The sequence below is a fragment of the Drosophila bipectinata genome, unplaced genomic scaffold (genome assembly GCF_030179905.1).
Source record: "Drosophila bipectinata strain 14024-0381.07 unplaced genomic scaffold, DbipHiC1v2 scaffold_208, whole genome shotgun sequence".
Taxonomy (NCBI): domain Eukaryota; kingdom Metazoa; phylum Arthropoda; class Insecta; order Diptera; family Drosophilidae; genus Drosophila; species Drosophila bipectinata.
The window spans coordinates 12,501-22,500 of NW_027222852.1; the positions used below are offsets into that span (position 1 = coordinate 12,501).

Sequence of the window (10,000 nt, forward strand, 5' to 3'; positions counted from 1 at the left end):
CACACTTTCGTCAAGCTGGGTATTTATTTGCCTTTTTACCCTCACCTAAATATACTCATCGGTATATTTCAGTATATTTTAGTATATCCATATGAATATGTATATCCATATCCATATCCATATCCATATCCATATGAAAATAATTTAATATTTCCATATTTATTATAATATAATAAATATTATTATATTATATATTATATGGTAGGCTATCCCCATCACCTACCATATATTTCATATACATATAAATATTTTCATATCCATATATATTTTTTTATATTCATATATTTTCATATATGTTATATGCATATGTATTCATAACCATATGCTCATATATTAATACTGGCGGTCTTCTGTTTAATATAATATTATTTTAATATTATATTGGCAGGCTGAACACCACCTACCCTATATACCTTTTTGAACACGGTTTCGTCAATCCGGTCATTTATTGTATGGGAAGTATGACTTTCCCACACATATTTGGATATCCATACGATTGCATATCCATATGAAAATATTTTTAATATTTTTAATATATTTTTAATATTTCCATATTTAATATAATATAATTAAATTATTATATTATATATTATATGGTAGGCTATCACCATCACCTACCATATATTTCATATACATATAAATATTTTCATATCCATATATATTTTTTTATATTCATATATTTTCATATATGTTATATGCATATGTATTCATAACCATATGCTTATATATTAATACTGGCGGTCTTCTGTTTAATATAATATTATTTTAATATTATATTGGTAGGCCGAACACCACCTACCCTATATACCTTTTTGAACACGGTTTCGTCAATCCGGTCATTTATTGTATGGGAAGTATGACTTTCCCACACATATTTGGATATCCATACGATTGCATATCCATATGAAAATATTTTTAATATTTTTAATATATTTTTAATATTTCCATATTTAATATAATATAATTAAATTATTATATTATATATTATATGGTAGGCTATCACCATCACCTACCATATATTTCATATACATATAAATATTTTCATATCCATATATATTTTTTTATATTCATATATTTTCATATATGTTATATGCATATGTATTCATAACCATATGCTCATATATTAATACTGGCGGTCTTCTGTTTAATATAATATTATTTTAATATTATATTGGTAGGCCGAACACCACCTACCCTATATACCTTTTTGAACACGGTTTCGTCAATCCGGTCATTTATTGTATGGGAAGTATGACTTTCCCACACATATTTGGATATCCATACGATTGCATATCCATATGAAAATATTTTTAATATTTTTAATATATTTTTAATATTTCCATATTTAATATAATATAATTAAATTATTATATTATATATTATATGGTAGGCTATCCTCATCACCTACCATATATTTCATATACATATAAATATTTTCATATCCATATATATTTTTTTATATTCATATATTTTCATATATGTTATATGCATATGTATTCATAACCATATGCTCATATATTAATACTGGCGGTCTTCTGTTTAATATAATATTATTTTAATATTATATTGGCAGGCTGAACACCACCTACCCTATATACCTTTTTGAACACGGTTTCGTCAATCCGGTCATTTATTGTATGGGAAGTATGACTTTCCCACACATATTTGGATATCCATACGATTGCATATCCATATGAAAATATTTTTAATATTTTTAATATATTTTTAATATTTCCATATTTAATATAATATAATTAAATTATTATATTATATATTATATGGTAGGCTAACATCATCACCTACCATATATTCCATATACATATAAATATTTTCATATTCATATATATTTTTTTTTATATATTCATATATTTTCATATATGTTATATGCATATGTATTCATAACCATATGCTTATATATTAATACTGGCGATCTTCTGTTTAATATAATATTATTTTAATATTATATTGGCAGGCTGAACACCACCTACCCTATATACCTTTTTGAACACGGTTTCGTCAATCCGGTCATTTATTGTATGGGAAGTATGACTTTCCCACACATATTTGGATATCCATACGATTGCATATCCATATGAAAATATTTTTAATATTTTTAATATATTTTTAATATTTCCATATTTAATATAATATAATTAAATTATTATATTATATATTATATGGTAGGCTAACATCATCACCTACCATATATTCCATATACATATAAATATTTTCATATTCATATATATTTTTTTTTTATATATTCATATATTTTCATATATGTTATATGCATATGTATTCATAACCATATGCTTATATATTAATACTGGCGATCTTCTGTTTAATATAATATTATTTTAATATTATATTGGCAGGCTGAACACCACCTACCCTATATACCTTTTTGAACACGGTTTCGTCAATCCGGTCATTTATTGTATGGGAAGTATGACTTTCCCACACATATTTGGATATCCATACGATTGCATATCCATATGAAAATATTTTTAATATTTTTAATATATTTTTAATATTTCCATATTTAATATAATATAATTAAATTATTATATTATATATTATATGGTAGGCTATCACCATCACCTACCATATATTTCATATACATATAAATATTTTCATATCCATATATATTTTTTTATATTCATATATTTTCATATATGTTATATGCATATGTATTCATAACCATATGCTTATATATTAATACTGGCGGTCTTCTGTTTAATATAATATTATTTTAATATTATATTGGTAGGCCGAACACCACCTACCCTATATACCTTTTTGAACACGGTTTCGTCAATCCGGTCATTATTGTATGGGAAGTATGACTTTCCCCCACATATTTGGATATCCATACGATTGCATATCCATATGAAAATATTTTTAATATTTTTAATATATTTTTAATATTTCCATATTTAATATAATATAATTAAATTATTATATTATATATTATATGGTAGGCTATCACCATCACCTACCATATATTTCATATACATATAAATATTTTCATATCCATATATATTTTTTTATATTCATATATTTTCATATATGTTATATGCATATGTATTCATAACCATATGCTCATATATTAATACTGGCGGTCTTCTGTTTAATATAATATTATTTTAATATTATATTGGTAGGCCGAACACCACCTACCCTATATACCTTTTTGAACACGGTTTCGTCAATCCGGTCATTTATTGTATGGGAAGTATGACTTTCCCACACATATTTGGATATCCATACGATTGCATATCCATATGAAAATATTTTTAATATTTTTAATATATTTTTAATATTTCCATATTTAATATAATATAATTAAATTATTATATTATATATTATATGGTAGGCTATCCTCATCACCTACCATATATTTCATATACATATAAATATTTTCATATCCATATATATTTTTTTATATTCATATATTTTCATATATGTTATATGCATATGTATTCATAACCATATGCTCATATATTAATACTGGCGGTCTTCTGTTTAATATAATATTATTTTAATATTATATTGGCAGGCTGAACACCACCTACCCTATATACCTTTTTGAACACGGTTTCGTCAATCCGGTCATTTATTGTATGGGAAGTATGACTTTCCCACACATATTTGGATATCCATACGATTGCATATCCATATGAAAATATTTTTAATATTTTTAATATATTTTTAATATTTCCATATTTAATATAATATAATTAAATTATTATATTATATATTATATGGTAGGCTAACATCATCACCTACCATATATTCCATATACATATAAATATTTTCATATTCATATATATTTTTTTTTATATATTCATATATTTTCATATATGTTATATGCATATGTATTCATAACCATATGCTTATATATTAATACTGGCGATCTTCTGTTTAATATAATATTATTTTAATATTATATTGGTAGGCCGAACACCACCTACCCTATATACCTTTTTGAACACGGTTTCGTCAATCCGGTCATTTATCGTATAGGAAGTACGACTTTCCCACACATATTTGGATATCCATACGATTGCATATCCATATGAAAATATTTTTAATATTTTTAATATTCGTGAGTTTTTAAATAGGGACAGAAGGAATCTCTTGAATTGAATCATGCGCGTCACTAATAAGATGACGAGGCATTTGGCTACCTATGCGAAAGTAATTCAACTCCCGCCGTCTTAAGGTTTAAGACTTATAACAATATATGTTTAATATTTTTAATATCCGTGAGGTTTTAAATAGGGACAGAAGGAATCTCTTGAATTGAATCATGCGCGTCACTAATAAGATGACGAGGCATTTGGCTACCTATGCGAAAGTAATTCAACTCCCGCCGTCTTAAGGTTTAAGACTTATAACAATATATGTTTAATATTTTTAATATCCGTGAGGTTTTAAATAGGGACAGAAGGAATCTCTTGAATTGAATCATGCGCGTCACTAATAAGATGACGAGGCATTTGGCTACCTATGCGAAAGTAATTCAACTCCCGCCGTCTTAAGGTTTAAGACTTATAACAATATATGTTTAATATTTTTAATATCCGTGAGGTTTTAAATAGGGACAGAAGGAATCTCTTGAATTGAATCATGCGCGTCACTAATAAGATGACGAGGCATTTGGCTACCTATGCGAAAGTAATTCAACTCCCGCCGTCTTAAGGTTTAAGACTTATAACAATATATGTTTAATATTTTTAATATCCGTGAGGTTTTAAATAGGGACAGAAGGAATCTCTTGAATTGAATCATGCGCGTCACTAATAAGATGACAAGGCATTTGGCTACCTATGCGAAAGTAATTCAACTCCCGCCGTCTTAAGGTTTAAGACTTATAACAATATATGTTTAATATTTTTAATATCCGTGAGGTTTTAAATAGGGACAGAAGGAATCTCTTGAATTGAATCATGCGCGTCACTAATAAGATGACGAGGCATTTGGCTACCTATGCGAAAGTAATTCAACTCCCGCCGTCTTAAGGTTTAAGACTTATAACAATATATGTTTAATATTTTTAATATCCGTGAGGTTTTAAATAGGGACAGAAGGAATCTCTTGAATTGAATCATGCGCGTCACTAATAAGATGACGAGGCATTTGGCTACCTATGCGAAAGTAATTCAACTCCCGCCGTCTTAAGGTTTAAGACTTATAACAATATATGTTTAATATTTTTAATATCCGTGAGGTTTTAAATAGGGACAGAAGGAATCTCTTGAATTGAATCATGCGCGTCACTAATAAGATGACAAGGCATTTGGCTACCTATGCGAAAGTAATTCAACTCCCGCCGTCTTAAAGTTTAAGACTTATAACAATATAAATGAAAAATATTATTTTCATTTTTCACGTCACTAATAAGATGACGAGGCATTTGGCTACCTAAACGAAAGTAATTCATCTTCCGCCGTTATAAGGTTTAAGACTTATAACAATATAAATGAAAAATATTATTTTCATTTTTCACGTCACTAATAAGATGACGAGGCATTTGGCTACCTATGCGAAAGTAATTCAACTCCCGCCGTCTTAAAGTTTAAGACTTATAACAATATAAATGAAAAATATTATTTTCATTTTTCACGTCACTATTAAGATGACGAGGCATTTGGCTACCTAAACGAAAGTAATTCATCTTCCGCCGTTATAAGGTTTAAGACTTATAACAATATAAATGAAAAATATTATTTTCATTTTTCACGTCACTAATAAGATGACGAGGCATTTGGCTACCTATGCGAAAGTAATTCAACTCCCGCCGTCTTAAAGTTTAAGACTTATAACAATATAAATGAAAAATATTATTTTCATTTTTCACGTCACTAATAAGATGACGAGGCATTTGGCTACCTATGCGAAAGTAATTCAACTCCCGCCGTCTTAAGGTTTAAGACTTATAACAATATATGTTTAATATTTTTAATATCCGTGAGGTTTTAAATAGGGACAGAAGGAATCTCTTGAATTGAATCATGCGCGTCACTAATAAGATGACGAGGCATTTGGCTACCTATGCGAAAGTAATTCAACTCCCGCCGTCTTAAGGTTTAAGACTTATAACAATATATGTTTAATATTTTTAATATCCGTGAGGTTTTAAATAGGGACAGAAGGAATCTCTTGAATTGAATCATGCGCGTCACTAATAAGATGACGAGGCATTTGGCTACCTATGCGAAAGTAATTCAACTCCCGCCGTCTTAAAGTTTAAGACTTATAACAATATAAATGAAAAATATTATTTTCATTTTTCACGTCACTAATAAGATGACGAGGCATTTGGCTACCTAAAAGAAAGTAATTCATCTTCCGCCGTTATAAGGTTTAAGACTTATAACAATATAAATGAAAAATATTATTTTCATTTTTCACGTCACTAATAAGATGACGAGGCATTTGGCTACCTAAACGAAAGTAATTCAACTCCCGCCGTCTTAAGGTTTAAGACTTATAACAATATAAATGAAAAATATTATTTTCATTTTTCACGTCACTAATAAGATGACGAAACAGTTAGTAGGCCACAATTAGTAGGGAAACGTGGACAACCCGTGATAAATCCTTATATGCTTTCTTAGATATAGCATATAAAGATTTTTTATACTAAATATACATATTTACACATGCATATTTACATTTTTTTTATATTTCGAATCATCAAGCAAAGGATAAGCTTCAGTGGATCGCAGTATGGCAGCTGCTCAACCACTTACAACACCTTGCCCGTTACAAAAGTCGTTTACAATTGATTCTAGGCTTTGTCATTGTATTAAATAATGTTTTCATATGTAACTAGCATGGCATCAGGTGATCAAAGATCCTCCCAATTTACTATGTTACAAATTACATTGGCATCACATCCATTGTCGTTTAAAATATAAATAATAAACTTTAAATGGTTTAGAAGCCATACAATGCAAATTGCCCCTTATTTATCATTGCAGTCCAGCACGGATACGACCTTAGAGGCGTTCAGGCATAATCCAACGGACGTAGCGTCATACCACTGTTCGCTCGAACAAGTATTGTGCCATTGGTCCGTACCTGCGGTTCCTCTCGTACTACGCAGGAATGCTGTCGCAACAACGTTTTGTCATTAGTAGGGTAAAACTAACCTGTCTCACGACGGTCTAAACCCAGCTCACGTTCCCTTGCATGGGTGAACAATCCAACGCTTGGTGAATTTTGCTTCACAATGATAGGAAGAGCCGACATCGAAGGATCAAAAAGCGACGTCGCTATGAACGCTTGGCCGCCACAAGCCAGTTATCCCTATGGTAACTTTTCTGACACCTCTTGTTAAAAACTCTTTAAACCAAAAGGATCGATAGGCCGAGCTTTTGCTGTCCCTGTGTGTACTGAACACCGAGATCAAGTCAGCATTTGCCCTTTTGCTCTATGTGTGGTTTCTGTCCGCACTGAGCTGGCCTTGGGACACCTCCGTTATTATTTGAGAGATGTACCGCCCCAGTCAAACTCCCTACCTGGCAATGTCCTTGAATTGGATCATACCTGAGTAATTGGAGTTATACCAAATTTTCAAATCGATAATACATGAATGCATCTCTCATTAAAGAATTTGTTTGCGATTATATAACAAACTCGTGATACTTTGATCAAGAAGCTTGCATCAAAACCCAATACCATAAGATATAATAAATATATCCGTATAATGGCTAGGAAATGATACACGTTCCATTTAATCAAGTAAGTAAGGAAACAATAAGAGTAGTGGTATTTCATTGTCGATACCAAACCGAAGTCTAATATCTCCCACTTATTCTACACCTCTTATGTCTCCTTACACTGCCAGATTAGAGTCAAGCTCAAAAGGGTCTTCTTTCCCCGCTAATTATTCCAAGCCCGTTCCCTTGGCTGTGGTTTCGCTAGATAGTAGATAGGGACAGAAGGAATCTCGTTAATCCATTCATGCGCGTCACTAATTAGATGACGAGGCATTTGGCTACCTTAAGAGAGTCATAGTTACTCCCGCCGTTGACCCGCGCTTACTTGAATTTCTTCACTTTGACATTCAGAGCACTGGGCAGAAATCACATTGTGTCAACACCCGCTAGGGCCATCACAATGCTTTGTTTTAATTAGACAGTCGGATTCCCCAAGTCCGTGCCAGTTCTGAATTGATTGTTAATTGATAATCGTTATAATTAATAAGAACTAATTGGTTTGACCCAACTAGTATTCTTAAAAATTTTAGCAAGAAAGTTCCACAATTGGATACGTAACTAAACTATCCGGGGAACAAGTTACAACCATAAATGATTATAACTCTATTTACCCAGAACGAGCACATAAACCATATTATTGTTTCCCAATCAAGCCCGACTATCTCAATCTTCAGAGCCAATCCTTATCCCGAAGTTACGGATCTAATTTGCCGACTTCCCTTACCTACATTATTCTATCGACTAGAGACTCTTCACCTTGGAGACCAGCTGCGGATATTGGTACGGCCTGTTGAGAAGTTTGCGTATCCCCACCATAAATTTTCAAGGTCCGAGGAGAAAATATCGACACAACAGTATATGTCATGCTCTTCTAGCCCATCTACCATATCTCTCTGCGAAAGACTTCCATGGTAGTACGCCTATAAACAGAAAAGAAACTCTTCCGATATCTCTCGACGGCTTCTTTATGGTCGTTCCTGTTGCCAGGATGAGCACGAGGCCCATATTTAATAACAAACGGATACTCAACAGGTTACGGAATTGGAACCGTATTCCCTTTCGTTCAAAATTATTCAAGTATATAATTTTCACAATAATTGTAATATTTATTTTTACTTGAAAATTTTCGGCTTTCGCCTTGAACTTAGGACCGACTAACTCGTGATCAACCACTGTTCACACGAAACCCTTCTCCACTTCAGTCCTCCAAGGTCTCATTCGATTATTTGCTACTACCACCAAGATCTGTACCAATAGCAGCTCCATGCAGGCTTACGCCAAACACTTCTACGCATACCATTGTACCTTCCTACTCACTAAAGTTTCAAAATTTATATTACAAGTAATATAAATCATCTACTTTAGCGGTAATGTATAGGTATACAACTTAAGCGCCATCCATTTTAAGGGCTAGTTGCTTCGGCAGGTGAGTTGTTACACACTCCTTAGCGGATTTCGACTTCCATGATCACCGTCCTGCTGTTTTAAGCAACCAACGCCTTTCATGGTTTCTGCATGAGTTGTTAATTTGGGCACCGTAACATTACGTTTGGTTCATCCCACAGCGCCAGTTCTGCTTACCAAAAGTGGCCCACTGGGCACATTATATCATAACCTTAAACTTCATATCAAGAAAGTTAAGGTTCTTACCCATTTAAAGTTTGAGAATAGGTTAAGATCGTTTCGACCCTAAGGCCTCTAATCATTCGCTTTACCAGATAAGATTATTTTATATAACATTAAAATGCACCAGCTATCCTGAGGGAAACTTCGGAAGGAACCAGCTACTAGATGGTTCGATTGGTCTTTCGCCCCTATACTCAATTCTGACAATCGATTTGCACGTCAGAACTGTTTCGGTCTTCCATCAGGGTTTCCCCTGACTTCAACCTGATCAAGTATAGTTCACCATCTTTCGGGTCACAGCATATCTGCTCAAGGTACGTTCCAGTTAGAGGCATAAATAATATAAATATTATTATACATAACTATATAGAACGCCCCGGGATTGTGTTAATTAACTATAAAATAGTTAAAAACTAATCCCATTAATAGTCAAGTTAATTACGCTATTAGGTTTATATCCCAATAACTTGCACATATGTTAGACTCCTTGGTCCGTGTTTCAAGACGGGTCCCGAAGGTATCCTGAATCTTTCGCATTGTTAATCATACAAGTGCATATAATAAACACAAAAATCAATGATAATTATGCCATTATATAATTCCGAAAAATTAACGCACTGTATTCTTATTAATCTATCAACACTTTA

The 10,000-nt window shown here is 31.6% G+C and overlaps 1 non-coding gene across 1 annotated transcript in view; it reads right to left on the reverse strand.

Moving 5' to 3' along the window:
* Window positions 1–6,691: 6,691 nt before the first annotated feature.
* Window positions 6,692–10,000, reverse strand: part of LOC138927258 (large subunit ribosomal RNA) — a 3,947-nt gene continuing 638 nt past the window's right edge. The window contains exon 1 of the ribosomal RNA XR_011443784.1: window positions 6,692–10,000. This exon is cut by the window's right edge and continues 638 nt beyond it. This is a non-coding gene — a ribosomal RNA (large subunit ribosomal RNA).